This window comes from Protomyctophum parallelum (genome assembly GCF_964188405.1).
Source record: "Protomyctophum parallelum genome assembly, chromosome: 15".
In the NCBI taxonomy this organism is placed as follows: Eukaryota; Metazoa; Chordata; class Actinopteri; order Myctophiformes; family Myctophidae; genus Protomyctophum; species Protomyctophum parallelum.
Window position 1 is genome coordinate 958,224 of NC_139710.1, and position 22,313 is coordinate 980,536.

A 22,313-nucleotide genomic window follows, 5' to 3' on the forward strand; every position below is an offset into this window, starting at 1 on the left:
AGAGAGAGAGAGTCGGGCGGGGGAGGCAAGCCTTACGTCAGCGTGAGGAGGGGCTGTACATCACTGTAAATTCACAAGGCATTAAAATGTAAATGAGCGCGATCGCTTGACGTGAAGAGAGAGGCGCGATGGCCAAGCGCGACCGGGCGTGCACGGCGATGAAATAGACAGCGGGAGGCGGTACCTAGCGGGGCAATGTTAGCTGGGTATATTAATTTAACACCTAAATGAACACATTGCGTTTGTCACAGTTCATCACTTTGTTAAACAACAGACCCGACACCATTACTTTAGTCAGTCCCGTTTTTTATGTCCGTTTTTGCTCACATTTGTCATGCTATTTATTTAGTGTTTAAAAATTAGCTACCAGGCTAATTAGCTCCCAGCCAGCCGTCATAGGAACACACAAACACTGCGTATTGCTGTTATGGCGTTGAGTCATACATGTCTATAAATTAATTGTACTAAACGGGTTTTAATCTGTGAAGTAGTTTTCATGTCATTAACTAGCAGCTAACTAACAGCTAACTAACAGCTAGCCTTTTGCTAGCAGTGTTTTTTTTCCTCCCAGTATAATGATGTGATGTTACGTGACACATGTGCACAGAAGCTAGAGCAGTGGTTCCCAAAGTGGGGTCCGTGGACCCCTAGAGGTCCTTGAGTTGAAGGGGGTCCCCAGCTAAATGATAGTTAGGAACCAAATGGACCCTTATGGGTCTGTAACTATGAGAGTTACAATCCTTTTATATGAATTGGGGGTCCCAGAGATAGAAATGACATTAAATGTAGATTGATTGATTGATTGAAATATGTATTAACAGTTTGTAGAATTTACAGTACATTTTAAGCACAAACTCAATACAAAGACTGTCAACTGTGAGTGGACGACCCAATTAAGCATTACACTTGTTTACAACAGGGTCCACATTGTTCAATTCATCAAAACATTTAAAGACATACAGACATTTAGAGACATACAAATAGACATTTCTATGTAGCTAAAGTACAGAACAGGAATTCATCATATGGGAAGCAAAAAAGGGAAAAGATACAATATACAGTGAGCGAAAATGGGGGGGGGGGGGGATTCAGATTTTACAGAGGCCAGTTTCGAATTGCAGCCATCCGTAGGTGCCCTTTGAGAGCGGTTTTGAAGGAGTCAAGGGAGTCACATGTCTTAGTTAATATGCATGTCAAACTGGGGGTCCTTGAAATTAAACTGGTTCTTATGGTCCAGGGTCCCTGTATCTTTTCAACTGGGGGTCAATTAGTGTCAATTTGGGGACCTTAACATATTGTACATTTGTCATAGCATTGACCTTGTAATGTATGTCATGGTTTTGAAAAGTATCTAAACTCTGTCTCTCTCTCTCTCTCTCTCTCCCTCTCTCTCTCTCCCCCCCCCCCCCCCTCCTTTGCATCACGGTGAGTTGTGAATGTTTTTTTCGTCGTATTATTACATGATCTTAATCTTATCATGCCCCCACATCGGGCGCCATTTATTTTTGTAGTGGTTTCCACCATTAAAGGTTTGAATCATAAAACCCCCTACAAAGGTCACTGTGTAAAAAAACAGCAACCTACCTGGTTATACTTCAAAACACTGTAGATGGTTTGAACCCAACACAAAGTCACTCAGTCAATAAAGGCAATATTTATATTCCACACACATAGTCAGTTTAAGGTTTTGTGTTGAAAATTAAATGCAGTCCAAACCTTTGGGATTAATAAAGTGACAATTTGTACAATATCCCATTACCATTATCCAAATTAATTCCTTATTATAATATTTTTACATTTTGGAAAAAATCTTTTGCAATGTGAAATGCCACCGAATTCTTAATCCTTTTCCTTGTCTTCATGGGCCAAGTTGGCCAACTTGTGAAAGCTGCTTACTTTTATTGTGAAGGCAAAAGTTTCTAAATGCTCTCAGAGCCTGCATAACTCCGCGTGCTGAAAATAGCTGATCTACAAGCTCACAACATGTCGCGGACGCGACGCGTTGTGAGCTTGTAGATCAGCTATTTTCAGCACACACTTTGTACGACGAAGAATAAATCAGGCATCAGTGCTCTTCACTCACTGGGAGGGAGATTAATGTATTTTGTTGGCCGATCATCATGTATGGACACAGGCTACCTCCTCGATGCAAACATAACAAGCTTTGGAAGCTATTTTCCGTGGCACATTATATGTTTAATCAAACAACAAGTTTACCTCCTCACTCATTGTTTGGGTCGGGAGCTTACAGTCTATGGTCGGGAGTCTGCTGTCTGTGTAGATCATGACTTATCATCATGCACTGCGCTCCAGTGAAATTGTACAGCTGAGAAAGATTAGTTAATTTGTGTCGGATAAACTGCGTTCAGACCTGAATATATATTCTCCTCGGTTCGTCCCGTTTGTACCGCGGCAGGTCGCGCTGCGCCTGTTTGCGCAATTATCGTCTTTGCGTTTACTTTGCAGGCAGGCAGAGAGAGAGAAAAAGAGGGGATTCGATTGAGCCAAAAGAAAGTAATACTTTATTATCGCACTACTAATAGCCACCCGGCGCCCGTACCTCAGTGTTGAGACGGAGTAAAAATAAATAAATAAACGGATCGTTTTTCTTTATTTTTTTTTGCACATTTCCAAGTATCACCTCATTAAATTTTAAGTATCACCATAAGAAATTAAGTCGCATATGTGACCTAATAGGTCGCACGCTGGAGCCCTGCGTGCTTGTCCATGGAGGAGTGGAGTCCACTCACTTGACTGCAGCAAGAATGTGACCCAACATCACATTATTCCTCCCCTCCCTGTAGAACGCTGTGGCCCCCCTGCTGCCTAATGTCCCTTATTAGTATTGTAAAAATAGCAGATCTACAAGCTTGCAACACACTGTGCTTGTAGATCAGCCTTATTCGGCATGCAACACCTCATATGCTGAAATATCAGTTAAAGGAGAATTCCATACTAAAAGGCTTTCTTACCTTTCTTTGTAGTTGTTACGTCCCCACCAAAGAGGTCCAGGTGTTATTTTGTGCAAAAGCTCCTTATTGGCTATTTCCCCTACCATAAGCCCTAAATGAATTGCATTGAATTGAATGGGAATTGAATGGGGCTATGGGGTGTTGTGCTAATTCGCTTATTTCCATTGCTCAAAATTATAATTTCTTTGTATATATCCTCTCTTCATAATGTAAATAATATCCCAAGCGGCACACTTTACTACTTCTTTCGATGGAAATAAGCGAACTAGCATAACACCCCATAGCCCCATTCAATTCCCATTCAATGCAATGCAATTCATTGAGGGCTTATGGGGTAGGGTAAATAGCCAATAAGGAGTTTTTGCACAAAAAAACACCTGGACCTCTTTGGTGGGGACGTAACAACTACAAAGAAAGGTAAGAAAGATAAGAAAGCATTCTAGCATGGAATTCTCCTTTAAACTGTACAGAGCTGTGCCGTTTACCAGCTGATGCCACAAAACAATTACTGAGGTATATTACTGAGAGTTCTATGCATTGATCATGCAGGTAATGAACAGAAAATGTTGCTGATTCGGTCATTTAAGTTTAGCCTTTTATTTGTTATCAGACAGTGTATTCTATACTGTTGAATTAAAAATGCCTTCTAAAACCTAACCTACGTTTTTGAAGACCTTCAAATTCTTATTAACCCATTTTGACCTGAGATCAGATTCTAAAAATGTCTTCTACATCCTGACAGTTTTCTGAAAAAGCTATGTTTCTATGTCAGTGATTCTTCGGTTTTAAAAAAATAGCAGACCTACAAGCTTGTAGCGCGCCACTCGGTGGCGCACTATGAGCTTGTAGATCTGCTATTTTTCAATAGCTAAAGCATAACATAATGCTAACACCAAAAGTTCCCGCCACAATGGGTTAAAAAAGAAAATAATGGAAATGAATAAATATAAATTCTGCATGTATAGTGTATAGCAACTACAAACTGATTAATTTCTTCTATCTCCTTCAATCTGCAGATCAAACGGCACCACCCTACCTTCTGAGTAAGTATTAACTGTATCAGCTTAATATTTGCAGATAAATGGTAATGAATGGAACATCTACAAGCTATGAGCTTGTAGATCTGCTATTTTTAAATAGCTAAAGCATAACATAGTGCTAACACCAAAAGGGGTTCCCGCCCAAAATGGGTTAATGTAAATGTGAAATCAGCGCCTTACTGATTTAATGTGGTTGACGTTTTAGTATTTTAGGATATTAAGTAATAAGGTCAGTGGGGGACGGTGGCACAGTTGGTAGTGCTGTCGCCTCACAGCTAAAGGTCCTGGGTTCGATTCCCGCTCGGGGTGCTGTGGGTGCTGGCGGCGTGTTTCCTCCTCCACGTCATCAGTGCCCAAACCCGAGGCGGGGTTGGCCAAAGGGCCTTTCTGTGTGGAGTTTGCTTGTTCTCCCGGGTCCCCTAGGGTAGGTACCCTCACAAAAACATGCAGTAATCCTGGTCTCTAAACTGCCTCCCCCTGGCCAGCCGGGGCGCCTGATGGAGGGGAAAGGAACTGGTTGGAATAACGTGTTCCTTCCACGCGCTACGTCCAACCAGGGAAACTCCCCTCTGTCAGGTGTAAAGGAGCAACTTGGACACTCAAGCATGAAGGAAGCATGAGTTAAGTCCGTTGCTCTCCCCAGGTTGGCGGAGGGTGTGTAGAGCCCAGGATCACATTAGATGATTGACAAAGGGGTGAAAAATGGGTTACAAAATCGTGGGATAAAAAATATATTTAAAATAAAAGTAATAAGGTCAGTGATTTTCAAACGTTTTGATTTCAAGGGCCCCAAAAAAAGTATGAAAATATGTGCCAGGAACACATTTTTCTTTTTAAACAGACCTGCATGCTCATTTGCTATTTTCAAATGGCCAAAGTATGTTGAAGTGCTTACATTTTTTTTTGCTGGGAACCCCCTAAATGCAAGCTGTTACAATGTAAGCCATTTAGTTAGAAATATGCAGCAGTGTGCATTGAACTTTACTCCTTTGCCAGGAAATGATTGTAAATGGTCTGTTAACAACACAAAAGAAAAATATTCTTTGAACAATTAAGTAATTGCTGATTTTCTCCTTTTCATTCTGCAGACTTAGCTGGTTGCTGTTGAGCTACACTTGAGTAAGTATTAGTTATCATGTTATGATTCATTATCATGATAATGTTTTTACACTATTTGTATTCAAGTTGAATATAGTTGCAAGAAGTGATGTCACACACACGCACACACACAATTTTGACACACATGTTAACCACTTAAGCGTTATTCCTAGTATGGACTTTCAGTGGTGAGGTGACCACCGAACTACAACATGACGTCACTGAGCCGCGCTGAAGAGCATACCACGGCCACCGCCTCAGCCCTACTCTCTGTTTTTACTCGCCACCGCTCCACGCTATTTCAGCTCCGGTGGTCACCTCGCCACCGAAAATCCACACTATGAATCGGCCTTTAAGCCCTGTATGATTAGCAAAAATAGCAGACCGAAAAGCTCACAACGTGACTTGTGAATTTGTAGCTTTATAGCTTAAAAAAATACTTATGTTTATGGTGGAGGGGCAGATGTTTTGGTTAGGGACCCTTTGACCAAATGGCCACATTCTGAGCTTGTAGAACTGATATTTGCAGCACACACCACTGTTGTACGATGGAACACACATTATACTTTAAATATTGAATACTATGGTTGATGTAATTAGCAATTGCATATTCTATACAGTACAGTAAGGCTTATTAATCCTGTGGGGAAGATTCAGAACAGCTAGCCAAATTGCTGCAAATAAACATTGTAATAACTAGGGTTGACCTGATCAGGTGATCGGAAATCTGCTCCAATCATGATTTTCAAAAGATCAGATTTTTAATTGTAAATCTCAAAGAAAGATGTATAAGCAATGAGATTTTGTAAACTGTTTATGCTAGCAAGGTTCGTGTTGTAACTTTATATATTCCAGGAGAGGTGGAGTTAGTTGCTTTAGCAAACAACACGAGGTTTCTTCCCGACAGCAGCGTTATGCATTTATGTTACTGATATACTTGTATAAATGTGACTATGAATATTCTTTCTTTCAGGTAAACCTTGCGCAGTGAACCCTGGGTTCCAGTGGATCCTGTTTTTCTCTTAATCCAACACCCCAAACCCTGCTATCTCCCTGCCTCTCTGTCTTTTGTCTCTACCTTTTCTCTCTCTCGCCCAGAGAAGTCTCAGAGTTGGGAGCAACTCTGAGAGATCTTGCTCTGCTCCCTTAAGCAATCCCTTATACGCAACCCTGAAACGCAACTTGATACAAGTTTTGATGCAACCCTGAAACGCAACTTGATACAAGTTTTGATGCAACCCTGAAACGCAACTTGATACAACTTTTGATGCAACCCTGATATGAAACTTGATACAACTTTTGATGCAACCCTGATATGAAACCTTGAAACCTTGGATACAGCTTTTTGAGACATTTGTATTGCCACACCTTTGAGCCATCTTTGTTTATTCACCTTTTGTTTTGGTTAAACATCCATCCACCTAAACACCATTTCCACATTCCTGAGTGATAGTTTATACATACCGTATACATTCATTGTTTGAAATTATTTGTTTCTGGCTATCAACTATCTGGATCCGAACGCAGCCTCAACTCGATCAGCTTGGTGTCTGCACTCTACATACTGAACCAGGACCGGACTGCGTACTGGACCAGGATCATCAAAGCAAACACATTTCACAAACTGTTTAGAAATACTCTTAACATTAGTACAGTGTATACTCCTAGCAAGGCCAACCTCTCTTTATTGTTCAGCTTCTTTATACATTGTATAGTAAAATATACTTGAGTAAAAGTAAATGTATGGTAGTTCAATAGGCTTGTTTAGAATTCTGTTTGATAGTTAAGCTATTTGCAGCTCTGACAAGTGGACCTGTGACCTTCACTCTATTGAACAGCGGTCCATCAACTGAAGTAGCCTAACTGCTATATTAAGTGTATACATTACCAAGATAATTCTCCTAATCATCACTATATTAAGCTATCACTGAATATTGAATCGGCACTACTTGAAGGTTTGTTGCTTGTGCTAACATTTGAGAAACATTTCATTGGTTCAAAACAAAACTGTCATTTCCACATTCCCAAGTATACATTTGTATCTTTGATCAAATACTAAATCTACAAAGGTAGTGTTCATATCTATATTAACTCTATACTGCCTTATAGATACACTGATTTAATTATTGACTGGTATTTGTCTGGTGCACTAATTGTTAACATTGCGTTAAATGCAGCCCATCTTTTTTTAATTAATTGCAAACTTGATACAGTTAATACAGTTGTAGCCTACATTGTTTAGAAATTGAGATAAAGTGGACGTGTGAGAAATCACTTGCTTCTGTTTGGTACTATAGTGAATGTCCCTCAGTGATTGAGATTGCATTGTGGTTTTCAGTAGCTCACATCTGGTATATTACGTAGAATTCTGTGAAACTACAGTTGACGTCTGGTCCTATATTACAATTGTTTCATAATTTTCTGGGTGTCTATAGAACAAGTTGCTAGTGAACTATAGCCTACTGTATCAATCACATTCTCTGAAGATATTTGTGAATATCGTAGTCCCTATTAATTTACCATAAAAACATTGCAAAGCACAAACGTTTACGCAATATTTAAGGTTTACCAGTGTGACAAATAGCCTACAAGAACAAAACGTTACCATGCCGAGGAAAGGGAAAAAAAGTCAAGCTAAAAAACAACACTGGTCCAAGTTGAAATTATCTGACGATGTGATACCAGGTCAACAAATGCATGTTCCCCACAGCTGCAATGATGTGAAACCGATGTACTACACTGATGCTGTCAAACAGGTTAGTCACAGTGAAGTTGGACATCTGTCGGGGACATTTATTCAACACAAAGGCCAATCTGACGAGACAAGTGTTGCAGCATCCCATAGTCAAAACAGCACTAAATACAATGTATTTTCCAGGAATAAGCAGTGTGCCTGTAGTTCCCTAATTTTTCTGGCATTCCTTCATGAGGAAGAACACATTACAACAGCAAACCTGGACCTTGTATTGCAAAAAGGCGACACCATGTACACAAAGGTCAAGTGTCAGTTAGATGCTAAAGTCAGAAAAACAGCCGATCTACAAGCTCACAAAGGGGGACCGTTACCTAAAACAAAGAATATAGTTGATCATACTCATCTAGCTACAGATGAACTACCGGACAAAGTGTCTGCCCGCGACCATGACTACCATGTAACAAAGCATCATGATCTTTCCCAGTATGGAACCTTAGGAGACCCTCCATCTCATTGTACAGAAGAGTACCTAGATCTAGAAGCAGGACTTAGCTGTTTGTTAACAGAGGTGAACTATGCATTGCTGGTAATGAGTGGTTTAGTAATTGCTGTGTTCAGGAACAGATCAGGAAAATTTGGTCTCTTTGACCCACACTCTAGAAGGCCTGATGGATTGCCATATAATGAAGATACTCAACACTTAGGCACTGCTGTAATGATTACATTCACAACATTGAAAGATATGATTAACAGGATTATTCTGTGCCACCAGATGTTTGAGACGTTACCAACATGCACGTATGAACTCATGCCTGTAGGATTTCACAGTGACAACCTGGATAACAGTCATGTTACTATTGCCGACTCCATTGACCTGTCACCACAAGCTGGAATAGAAATTCCAACAACATCAAACACAGATGTCTACAGCACACACCATGCAAACAGGCAGGCTAAACATTCATTGTCAGAAATGTCTGATGTGGTTGTAGAACATTGTACAGAATATCAAACGAGCAAGTGTATTGATGACAGTGCTGTATCACCTATGAGCGAGCAGAAGGATGCTAAAGTGCATTGCCATAAAGACTGTTTATCTAAGAATTTGACACATTTGCTTAAAAAGCGTTTAGGACCCATGGGTGAGCAGGAGCTTAAGGAGCGTTTTTCTGACAACATCACACACTGTGTTAAGGATACAATCGTGACAGCACGTCAACAAATGCAATGTGCTCCCCACAGCAATAAAACACCATTACAGAAGATGTCTTCCACTGATGCTGTCAAACATGTGCCTAAAGTTAGACATGTGCCAGGAACATCTAACCGTATTCAACACAAAGGCCATTCTGATGAGACAAGAGTCAAACAGGTTAGTCACAGTGAAGTTGGACATCTGTCGGGGACATCTCATATTCAACACAAAGGCCAATCTGACGAGACAAGTGTTGCAGCATCCCATAGTCAAAACAGCACTAAATACAATGTATTTTCCAGGAATAAGCAGTGTGCCTGTAGTTCTCTAATTTTTCTGGCATTCCTTCATGAGGAAGAACACATTACAACAGCAAACCTGGACCTTGTATTGCAAAAAGGCGACACCATGTACACAAAGGTCAAGTGTCAGTTAGATGCAAAAGTCAGAAAAACAGCCAATCTACAAGCTCACGAAGGGGGACAGTTACCTAAAACAAAGAATAAAGTTGATCATACTCATCTAGCTACAGATGAACTACCGGACAAAGTGTCTGCCCGCGACCATGACTACCATGTAACAAAGCATCATGATCTTTCCCAGTATGGAACCTTTGGAGACCCTCCATCTCATTATGCAGAAGAGTGCCTAAATCTAGAAGCAGGACTTAGCTGTCTGTTAACAGAGGTGAACTATGCATTACTGGTAATGAGTGGTTTAGTAATTGCTGTGTTCAGGAACAGATCAGGACAATTTGGTTTCTTTGACCCACACTCTAGAACGCCTGATGGATTCCCATGTCTTGAATATTATGAACACTTAGGCACTGCTGTAATGCTTACATTCACAACGTTGAAAGATATGATTAACAGGATTATTGAGTGCCAACTGGTGTTTGAGACGTTACCAACATGCATGTATGAACTCATGCCTGTAGGATTTCACAGTGACAACCTGGATAACATTCATGTTACTATTGCCGACTCCATTGACCTGTCACCACGAGCTGGAATAGAAATTCCAACAACATCAAACACAGATGTCTACAGCACAAACAGGCAGGCTAAACATTCATTGTCAGAAATGTCTGATGGGATTGCAGAACAGTATTTTCACACCGGCAATATTGAGTGTACTGATAACAGTGCTTTATTATCACCTATGACTGAACCGGAGGTTGACATAACGTCTGCTGTTGATCATCAACATTGTAATGTCACTTGCAATCAATTATCAAGTGCAGATTTTGAAACCCCACAAACTAACTTAACTCACACTGAAGCCTCTCAAAGTATGACTTCCTGTAAGTTTGTGACTGGACAATCTTTCAAAATCACAAATATGAGCAAGGACCAGATAGCACACATGTCAAAATTGCCCAAAGGGCAAAGAATAAAATTTAAGAGGACTTGTAAAAAACTTGCATTACAAAAAACTGGCATTAAGCAACAAAAAACAATACAGAGACAGGAAACAAAGAAATTAAAAACAATACAGAGACAGGAAACAAAAAACTTGAAAGAAAGGACTTTGTATGCTAAATATGAATTTTATAGAGAACGGAAAAAGTTGTATATGAAAAAACATTTGGCAAATGATATTGAATTTAAAATAAAACAGATGCAAACAACAAAACAAATCAATCAGCACAGGTACATACATGATGAAGAATTTAAACTTGGAAAGAAACAAAATATTCAACACAGATACAAAAAAGATCATGAATTTAGACTCAAACATATCAAAATCATGGGAAAAATCAGTCAACACAGATACAAAAATGATCATGAATTTAGACTCAGAAAGAAACAACACATTCATCACAGATACAAAAATGATCATGAATTTAGACTCAGAAAGAAACAACACATTCAACACAGATACAAAAATGATCATGAATTTAGACTCAAACATATCCAAATCATGAAACTAATCAATCAACACAGATACAAAAATGATCATGAATTTAGACTCAAACATATCCAAATCATGAAACTAATCAATCAACACAGATACAAAAATGATCATGAATTTAGACTCAAACATATCGAAATCATGAAACTAATCAATCAACACAGATACAAAAATGATCATGCATTTAGACTCAAACATATCGAAATCATGAAACGAATAAATCAACACAGATACAAAAATGACCCAGATTTCAGACGGCTTCATTTACAGAAATGTAATGCTTATATTTATAAAAGATATCACAGTGAAGCAGCATACAGACTCTTTCATAAGATGCGTTGCACACGGAAAATAATACAACAATACAGACAAGAAGATGCACTACGTGCACAAAAAATTAACATTGCAATGCAACAAGCCATATCTGTTTTTAGAACAAGCATAAAAGATGGCCCCACTAATGTCTGCACAGTATGCCATAGAGCATTGTTTCCAGATCGAGTAAAGCACTGCAATAGGACAGACTATGTAAAAAATCCAGATGTGGTGTCTGCTTGCTTGACAGGAAAATATGTTCATGTTTGCAATGATGAATGCAGAGAACCACAACATTGCACAGTACCCAATGAAAGGAAACAAGAATGGATCTGTCCCACCTGCCATGACTATCTTAAGAGAGGGCACATGCCACCACTTGCTATGGCTAATAATTTGGAGCTGGTAGAAATCCCCCCTGAATTGTCTGATCTTAACATATTGGAGAGGCATATTTCATCCAAGTTCATAACATTTGCTAAAATCATACCTCTTCCCAAAGGCCAGCAGAGATCACTATGCGGTAATGTAGTATGTGTGCCATCTGAAGTAGAGGCGACTGTCAATGCTTTACCCAGACTTAGAAGTGAGTCTCAAGTGATGAGAGTAAAGTTGAAGAGACGATTGCACTACAAAGGACATCAATTGTTCCAGACTGTCACTTGGTCTAAAATTTTAAAGGCATTGCACACTTTAAAACAAATTCACCCCGAGTATAAGGACATAACTATCAGAGATGAGGCCGAATTGTGTGACCCGACAATTAACGACGAGGAAGAAGGTGACAATCAAATTGATGATATCATGGAAGATGATGAGTATGATGATGATGCATTGACGGACATTGACAGGTGTGAGCAAAATGCACTGAATCAGCCACACGATAGTCTTGGTGAGGAACAACATATCGATATCCTGCCTCGTAATGACAATCAACAGCAGGAGCACTCAAACGATACAGAACAAGAGGGTGAACAGCCAACTGGCGGCATTGCCCTCGAATCTTGTCTACAGCCACTTGACATTGCAGACCAGCTATTAGCGTTCAGTGAAGGAATTTACTGTATTGCGCCTGCTGAAGGTAATAAGCCGGTCAACTTTTTCAGAACACCTAAGCTTGAGTCTATGGCATTCCCAGTGCAATTTCCCACTAGTGTAAACACATTTGATGATGCAAGACCCATTAGGTTAACACCCAGCAGTTATTTTAAATCAAGGCTTACCTCTGTAGATAGTCGTTTTGCCAGAGATACAAATTATTTGTTCTTTTCACAATTCGTAACAGAAATACATTTGGCTACTTCCAGTATGTCAATACAACTGCGTAAAGGAAAGCCTATGACACGAGATGGACGCAAAATAACCTCCAGGATGCTGCAAGACAAACATGAGGTTCAAAAACTGGTGCGAAACAAAGAGGCAATCAGATTCATGCAGCCACTGAGAGGAACCCCTGCCTATTGGGAGAAAACAACCAGAGATCTGTTTGCTACCATCAGACAATTAGGAAAACCGACTTGGTTTGGTACTGCTTCTGCTGCAGAGATGAGATGGCCTCAGGTGATTGAAGCAATTAAGAAACAACAAGGTGAACAGGTTAATTTTGAAGACCTTGACTGGGCAACAAAGTGTGAAATATTACGAAGCAATCCGGTTACAACAATGCGCATGTTTGATAAACGTGTTGATGAATTATTCAAACTGTTTCTGAGTGCTGCGCAGCCACTTGGCAAGCTTGTAGATTACTGGTATCGTTTAGAGTTTCAGAGTCGTGGGTCACCTCACATTCACTGTCTGTTATGGATAGAGGGTGCACCTGTGTATGATGAGGACTCTGATGAGACTGTGTGCAATTTTATTGACAAGTACGTTACAGCCCGGTTGCCTGACCCAAATACTGAGCCAGAACTGTACAGAAAGGTTAAAGAGCTTCAGACACACAGCAGAAATCACTCCAAGTCATGTCACAAAAACAACAAACCTGGCTGCCGATTTGGATTTCCTAAACCCCCTGCAAGTGAGACCATGATAACGAGACCTACAGATCCTAAGCAGTTCAGTGCAGCTAAGACGAAGCTTAAACCAGTGGTTGAGTTACTTGACGACCCTCAAACTGAATCTCTGGATTTACCGCAGCTACTGGCTACATGTAATTTAAGCAGGGAAGAGTATACAGAATGTCTCGAATCACTGACCAGCTCCAATAAGGTTATACTGAAACGTGATCCAAAGGCATGCATGGTGAACGCATACAATCCTTATATTCTTGATGCCTGGGATGCCAATATTGATATCCAGTACATTCTGAATGTATATTCGTGTATCATGTACATCACAGCCTACGTCACCAAAGCTGAGCACGGGATGAGCGAGTATCTCAAAACAATGATTGAAAACTCAAATCAAGACAATGCCAACATAGACGAACGTGGGGAAATGATGCAAGTAATGCAGGCGTACACCAAAATGAGAGAGGTCAGCGCTCAGGAGTGTGTAACTCGTGTATGTGGTATAAAAATGAAGAGGTCTTCACGCAGTATCCGTTTCATACCAACAGATGACAATAGACTGAAAATGAGTTATCCCCAATCACGCTTGGAGAACACTATACCAGACTCAGAAGATGTGTGGATGACGGGGTTAATTGAAAAATACCATGCTAGACCTGAACGACCAGACTTTGAGGTGATGTGCTTGGCTGATTTTTCTTCCACTTGCAATATTGTCTATGGCAGGCAGAAAGTCACAGCTAAATATGTTGTGCCTCTACTTAATGAGATGGGATTTGTGAAGAAAAGAACAAAGGGGAAACCTGCCATCATCAGATATTACCACTCCTCAGAGGAAAAGAATCCTGAGGGATATTTTGGCACACTACTCAAACTGTACCTCCCACACCGCTCAGAGTCGCAGCTGAAAAGTGACAACTTTCAAACATACCAGTCCTTCTTGCATAGCGCCTGTGTTCAGCTACCTGGTTCAAACCAACTCCAGCCAGTATTTCTCATTGTCAAGGAAAACAAATATAAATATGAAAAACACAGTGAAGAGATCCAGAGTGCCATCGACGAATATGAGCAGAACGGGCCCATGCAAGATGAATGGTGTAATCTGGCTCCTGAATCTGAACTGGAGAGGTTGGAATGTATCGCAGAACGCGAAACACAACATTTGGATGACCAACATGAACAAGAAGATGTCCCAGACTATAGCGTTGAGTCTGAAGCTACAACAGCTGCACCGATGATACAAACCTTTCAGATAGACCCTGTAGTATTACGCCAAATGTATCAAGGTCTGAACCAGAAGCAAGCATGCATATTCTACACAGTTAGAGACTGGTGCATGAAGCGTGTTTGTAATCTACCCTCAGAGCCATTTTTCTGGTATATAAATGGTGGTGCTGGAACAGGGAAGTCACATCTAATCAAATGCATCTATTCAGAGGCATCCAAGATATTGTCCAGACTCGAGAGAAATCGTGAGGAAACTGACATATCGCAGCCTACTGTTCTGTTAACCGCATTCACCGGTACGGCAGCTTTCAACATTTTAGGCAAAACGTTGCATTCCATCTTTAAGCTACCAAGATCCATTCAACTTCCATTCCCAGGACTTGGCAACAAACTGGATGAAGTGCGAGCAGAGCTTTCAAATGCTGAAATTATTGTCATTGATGAAGTGTCCATGGTCTCAAAGACTCTCTTTGCCTATGTAGATGCCAGACTAAAACAAATAAAAGGAAGTCAAAACCCTTTTGGAGGAATGTCAGTACTCGCTGTTGGAGACTTCCATCAGCTTCCACCAATTTCACAGGCTAAACCTCTCTGTGTCTATGAATCATGTCAGATAGACCTTTGGCGCGACCAATTTCAGATGATCACATTGACAGAGATCATGCGTCAGAAGGATGACATCGCTTATGCTGAGACGTTGAACAGGATCCGTGTGAAACTAAAGTCAGATACCTTGTCTGAACCAGACAGAGATTTGCTTTCACAAGCCATCACCGAACCAGCACTTTGCCCAAATGATGTACTTCACATCTTTCCTACTAATAAGGAGGTCAATGAACACAACGCTAAAACGTTAGCTCTGCTTCATTCTGATGTCACAAACATTGATGCAGATGACTATAGAAAGGACAGATCATCAGGAAGAATGGCCAGACAAGCAAAACCATGTCGTGGAACCAAGAACGACTTACCAGACACACTACAAGTTGCTATGGGTGCTCGCGTTATGCTCACCAGAAACATTGATGTGGACGACGGACTTGTGAACGGCACATTTGGTAAAATTGCCCGAATAGTTACCTGTGAAAAAGATGGTGCTATATATACAAAGATGCTTGGGCTTGAGCTGGACAATACAAATGCAGGACAGAGGCACCGTCATAAAACACCCGGAGGACCTGATAATGTTGTGTACATAGAGAGGATGGAGGAAAAGCTGAAGCACGCAGTACGCAGACAGTTTCCCATGAAGCTCGCATTTGCCTGTACAATACACAAAGTGCAAGGCATGACAACCTCTACTGCTGTAGTGTCCCTAAAAAAGATTTTTGAACCCGGTATGGCTTACGTAGCTCTCAGCAGAGTAACCTCTCTCAGTGGAATGCACATCATTGGTATGGATGAGTCTAAAATCTATGCCAACCCTGAAATCACTGCAGGCCTCGAGAGCATGACCCAAGTCAGCTTTGAGGACATAATGCCACTTGCTCACAGCACGCAAACACTGAACACGCCTGACACTCTCACCATCATCCATCATAACACAGAAGGACTGGCACCTCATATCAGTGACATTAAGAGTCATCATGAGCTGGGTCTAGCAGATGTGTTGTGTCTCACGGAAACTCACCTGCAAGGATCATTTGTTGCTGAGAGTCTCCATTTGGAAGGCTACAGTATGTTCAAGCGGAACAGACACGTGTCCTACACTAACAATTATTGCATGGCCAACAGTAACGGGGGTGGAGTTGCTGTATATGTGAAAAACAACATTCAAGCCCGTGAGAAGCAGTACATACATAATGTAACTGACCTGGAGTTTGTGGTTGTCAAAGTTGAAGCCCCAGTGAATGCATTGATTGCTGCTGTGTACAGACCTCCAAACTACGGTGTTAATCAATTCCTCCCAAACCTGAAAAGCCTCTTGGACTCTTTAGAGATCATGGATCATCACCCAATCATTGTGTGTGCAGACTTCAATGAAAATTTGCTGTCCAGCGGAACGCATGCAATATTTGATCTGTTTGAATCCAGAGGATATGCACAGCTAATCACAACTGCGACCACTGAAAAGAACACACTGTTGGACCACATCTTCATCTCTCGACCACAGCATTGTGTCCAGTCAGGTGTATTACGAACCTATCACAGTTACCACAACCCTGTATACTGTGTAATAACCTCTAACGTGTCTCAGTAGAGTAACAATTATCAAACGATATCAACTTGTATTGTGAAATCTTAAATCTGTATTGTGAAATCTTACAGTGCAATATTTAAAAGTCTTTCATTTTATATGTCAAATTATGTGCTACTGACCACCAATTTACTGTTGGCATTATGAACAATCAATTTAAAGCTATTTCAGGTGAATAATCTGCACCTTGTTTTTCAAATAAACAAACAGCCAACATCTGATAGGAAGTAGATTTACAAAGTCACATTTAATAGAACATTGATATACAACAATGCACTATATTTAATTATTGTTTATTAGAGTAAAGCATAATGTAATGTAGTAGTTTAATTCAGCATAGATTAACAGAACATAATGTAATTAAACAAAGTCAACACGATATAATCATAATAGATATCACTGTACAATTTTATGTAGTTTAGAAAAAACAATGTTTAATATAGCAAAACATAATGCAATGTAGTTGAATTAAGCATAGATTAACAGAAAGCAATGTAATACAACTAATTCAGCATATTATTATAATAGACATTTTGATTTAGTTTAGAAAAACAATGTTTAATAGAGTAAAACGCAATGTAGTTTAATTAAGCTTTTTAATAGATTAACAGAACATAATGTAATACAACTAATTCATAGGGGGGGGGGGTCCTCCAATGCAGCCAAGCTCCACCACCTGCCTTGGCTGCCCCAGCCTCTTTGAAGCTGAGAAAGAAAACCACAACACTTGGTTTCCAAGAGACAGAAATAGGACCCCCCCCCCCCTCCCATAACAATACCAAACCACTGGATGTGCCAGTCGCAGCCCATCCATCCTGCAGCCCCCGATTCCATAGCTGCACCATCCTGACTATTCAACTTACAAGTAAGTTGTTTCCATGGCATGCCAAATATAATGTATTGTAATCCTTGTAATGTGAGTAAGCATCCAATGCTTATTTTGTAACTAACCAAATGCTATTTACAGCTATCTGCAAACAACACCACAACTCTTGGTTTGAGAGGAGCAACAGATGGAAGGAGGATACCCCACCCCTCCCACAAACAAGAACACACCACAGACAGCCCATCCACCCTTCCATAGATACCCTACCTGTAAGTTATTTGTATATTAAAATGTTTTACAATCTACATAATACGATTAAGCATTCACTACTCAATTTGCAACAATGCAATGTACAGTATTGCTATACATGTGTGCTCTTGTGTGTGTTTTTGCAGGAGGTATCAACCACACTATGAAAAGCTTCACATTCCCAGAGAATGCCAGTCAATTCTGTACCACGTCTCACAGTTCCTGCACTACTGCTACCTGCTGAACAACACACAAGACAATTATCTGGGCTGACGACTTACTGCGTTTAATTTACTTTGCATAAGATCTTGGACACTGGGGAGCACTGGATAATTACATTCCACGTTTGGAGCCAGAAGTAGGCGAGTATGGCAGGCTGGTTAGCCAATGACGGGTAAGATCCCACATGGGTAAAACACCCCGGGACAACCTAAGACAGGCACAGTCACAATTACTCAGCCTTAAAGTCACAGTGAGTATCATCTCACCAACGAGTGACAAGTGTGTGTGTGTGTGTGTGTGTGTGTGTGTGTGTGTGTGTGTGTGCGTGTGTGTGTGTGTGTGTGTGTGTGTGTGTGCGTGTGTGTGTGCGCGTGCATGCGTGTGTGTGTGTGCACGTGCCCTAGCCTCGACAACCTTACAAGCGTATGCAAAGGCTCAACTTTTAGATATCAGTTTATGTAGACATAGCACTCTACAGTGTATACACATAGTTTCATTATAGATATTCCACTGTCAGAGGGATGTTAAGTTCTTAGCTTACGCATGATTCTTGATGACTATTGTGTATTTGATGTATTACCATGTGTTGTTGCTTACTCTAAAGCAAGGGGGGGGGGGGGTGCCAGGGAAAAACTGGGATGATGGAAAGTGTTAAAATGTTAACCACAGCCTAAACATGGAGGTCACAACTCTTTGTTAAATTTATGCTGAACAAAAATTTTCTTGTATATGTCAATGTCAAAAAAGATCACCCAAAATACTGTTAATAATAATAATAATGCATCAGTAATGCCCTCTATTAATACATATCTAATAGCTACTTTAGTTTACCACTAAGACTGTTATAATGCATCAATAATGTATCTAACATCATTGATAATGATCTAAGATTTTACTTTAAATGAAAATAAATAAATATATTAAGTTCTTAATTCAAAGTTTTTTTTAAGTTTTAGCTTTTTAAGTTTAAAAAAAGTTAGTTTTACATTTTTAAGTTATTTTTAAGGTTTTTTAATTTTTAATTTTAAAGTAATGTTTTAAAAATGTTTTAATATAGATAGGCATATAGGCCTATCTTTAAAAGCATAAACCCAATGATTATTGATAGATTTTTCTTTCATTTTGTAGAAGTTTTAAAAGTTTTTAAACGTGTTTCTTTCAATGTAAAAATAAATAAATAATTAAGTTCTTTATTAAAAGTTTAGTTTTTTTTAAGGTTTTATTTTATTTTATTTTAAAGTATTTTTTTAAATATATTTTTTAAACTAAGACTGTTATAATGCATCAATAATGTCCTCTATTAATACATCTGATAAATACTTAAGCTATATATATTGCATGGCTCAATTATTGTCTAAAATGTATGTCAATTTTGTTTTTATCAATCTAAACTTTGCACAGATGAACTTGTATGCAAAATGCAAAAATACAAATCCTTGTATGTAAAAAATGCATGCCCAAACTCGTGATTTTTTAAAGGTACAGTAGATACTAGTAGAGCCCATCTAAAGTAAGGACTTGTTATCCCTTGTAAAGTATGTATACATGAGAGAGAAGCAGTTATATAGAAAATGTCCATACCATCATTAAGCACATTAAAGATTATGTTATTAACCTGGAATTAAACATTTATAATTTTGTCTACAAATGTTTTGGAAGTTGTAATTGTCTTATGAAATTGGGGGTCTGTGGGACGACCCACCAAGTTTGAGACCTGTAGCATGTTTAGAGATTATCTGGAGTTATGGCCCAGCCAATATAGGAAGACAGTGTGGGTGGGGCATAATACAGCTGTAACATATAGTAAGACCACCCACAAACTTTGAGACCTGTGGGAAACAGAGTTAAGGCTGTTTAAAGCCTTATATTGGCTGTTTAAAGCCTTACATTGCGCATAAAACGCAATGTATAAAGTTATTGCTGTGTCAAGTTTGAAACTTGGGGACTGGAGTAATAGTGTTCCCATTGGTGGTCTAAGTCCATAATCAAAATTTCTGGACTGTAACATATTGTAAAGAAAAGTAGAAAATGTATTAAAGCTGAAGTAAAAGTTAAAAAAGTATGAACATTTGTAAAAACTATAGTTTAAGCATAAATAACTGCATAAAGCGGAAATAAAGTATGTGGAAGTAGTATGATGCCCAAAAAGGGGCAGAATAAAGTAAGTAAAGTATTACTGTCTACTAATGATTTGTAATGTATGAATAATGCTTTACAATGTATTCTTGATGAATCAAGAAAAGGTAAAAAAGAAAAAAAATAGTCAATCCAATGGAGTATACATATAAAAGCATTCATGAGCTTAACAGAAATAGCATACTTTTACATGTAAAAAGAAGGTTCAAATAGCATATAGGCCTATCTTTAAAAGCATAAACACAATGATTATTGATAATGGTCTAAGATATTTCTTTAAAAAAATATTAAGATAAAAAATATTAAGTTCTTTATTATTATTTTTTTCCTTTTAAGTTTAAAAAAAAGTTAAAGTTTTAATTTTTTAATGTTTTTCATTTTTTTTTTTTTTTTTAATCATGCTAATGCTAACATGCTAATGCTAACATGCTAATGCTAATGCTAACATGCTAACATGCTAATGCTATCATGCTAACATGCTAATGTTAACATGCTAATGCTAACATGCTAATGCTAATGCTAATGCTAACATGCTAACATGCTAATGCTATCATGCTAACATGCTAATGCTAACATGCTAATGCTAACATGCTAATGCTAACATGCTAATATGCTAACATGCTAATATGCTAACATGTTAATGCTAACATGCTAATGCTAACATGCTAATGCTAACATGCTAATGCTAACATGCTAATGTTAACATGCTAACATGCTAATGCTATCATGCTAACATGCTAATGCTAACATGCTAACATGCTAACATGCTAACATGCTAATGCTATCATGCTAACATGCTAATGTTAACATGCTAATGCTAACATGCTAATGCTAACATGCTAATGCTAACATGCTAATGCTATCATGCTAACATGCTAACATGCTAATGTTAACATGCTAATGCTAACATGCTAATGCTAACATGCTAATGCTAACATGCTAACATGCTAATGCTAACATGCTAACATGCTAATGCTAACATGCTAATGCTAACATGCTAATGCTATCATGCTAACATGCTAATGCTAACATGCTAACATGCTAATGCTAACATGCTAATGCTAACATGCTAATGCTATCATGCTAACATGCTAATGCTAACATGCTAACATGCTAATGCTAACATGCTAATGCTAACATGCTAACATGCTAATGCTATCATGCTAACATGCTAATGTTAACATGCTAATGCTAACATGCTAACATGCTAATGCTATCATGCTAACATGCTAATGCTATCATGCTAATGCTAACATGCTAACATGCTAATGCTAACATGCTAATTTTTATTTTAAAGTTTTCATTTTTTTATCATTTTTTTAATTTTTTTCATTTTTTTTCATTTTTTTCATTTTTTTAATTTTTTTTAATTTTTTTTAATTTTCTTTAATTTTTTTAATTTTTTTAAATTTTTAAATTTTTTTTTAATTTTTTTTTTTTTTTTTTTTTTTTTTAATTTTTTTTTGTATAAACGTGTGTGTGTGCGTGCGTGCATGCGTGCGTGCGTGCGTGCGCTTGCGAGAGCTGTGTAAAGGCCAGCCAATAGGAAGACAGGGTGTGTGTGTGCGTGCGTGCGTGCGTGCGTGCGTGCGTGCGTGCGTGCGTGCGTGCGTGCGCTTGCGAGAGCTGTGTAAAGGGCAACCAATAGGAAGACAGGGTGTGTGTGTGCGTGCGTGCATGCGTGCGTGCGTGCGTGCTCTTGCGAGAGCTGTGTAAAGGCCATCCAATTGCACAAATAGCAGACCTACAAGCCCACAAGGTATCGCAGAGCAACTCATTGAGATCTTGTAACTTTAATTTCAGCCCTGTAATTAAGCCCTTATATGTCTCAGCTGTGGAAGTGTAAAAGACTGCCAGCACTATGACTGGGAGTGGCGCGCTATGAACTTGAAGATCTTCTATTTTACAATGGTCCTGAATGGGGGGAAACTATGCCCGAACAAATTGTTCTATCGCAAAAAGTAAAAGTCGAATGCAAATAATCTTTTCGCTGTGAGTGGCCTGAGATATTGAGGTACACCATGTGCGATTGTGGTTTTGGTACGATCGAAAATGTGGTTATAAGAGCGAGTTAAGAATTGTCATCGCGATAATTTCCTCGTAAGATTTCTACAATGGATGTCAATGAGCAGCTTGACTGTATTTGTGTCACTTAAAAGGCCGTAGTTCACATTCTGTATGTCTCTGTGTTTTGGTGGTCACATTGTATGAAAGAGGA

At 39.1% G+C, this 22,313-nt stretch overlaps 1 protein-coding gene and 1 long non-coding RNA gene across 2 annotated transcripts in view; one reads left to right on the forward strand and one right to left on the reverse strand.

Annotated features, from left to right (window-relative positions):
• LOC310872691 (plasminogen-like) overlaps positions 1 to 22,313 on the reverse strand; it is a gene marked incomplete at its 3' end in the record, with an annotated part of 198,382 nt that overhangs the window by 23,433 nt on the left and 152,636 nt on the right. The window lies entirely within an intron of this gene.
• On the forward strand, positions 3,874 to 6,865 carry LOC310872159. Its single transcript, XR_014570349.1, has 3 exons — positions 3,874 to 4,015; positions 5,101 to 5,131; positions 6,084 to 6,865. It is a non-coding gene; the product is annotated as an uncharacterized lncRNA (long non-coding RNA).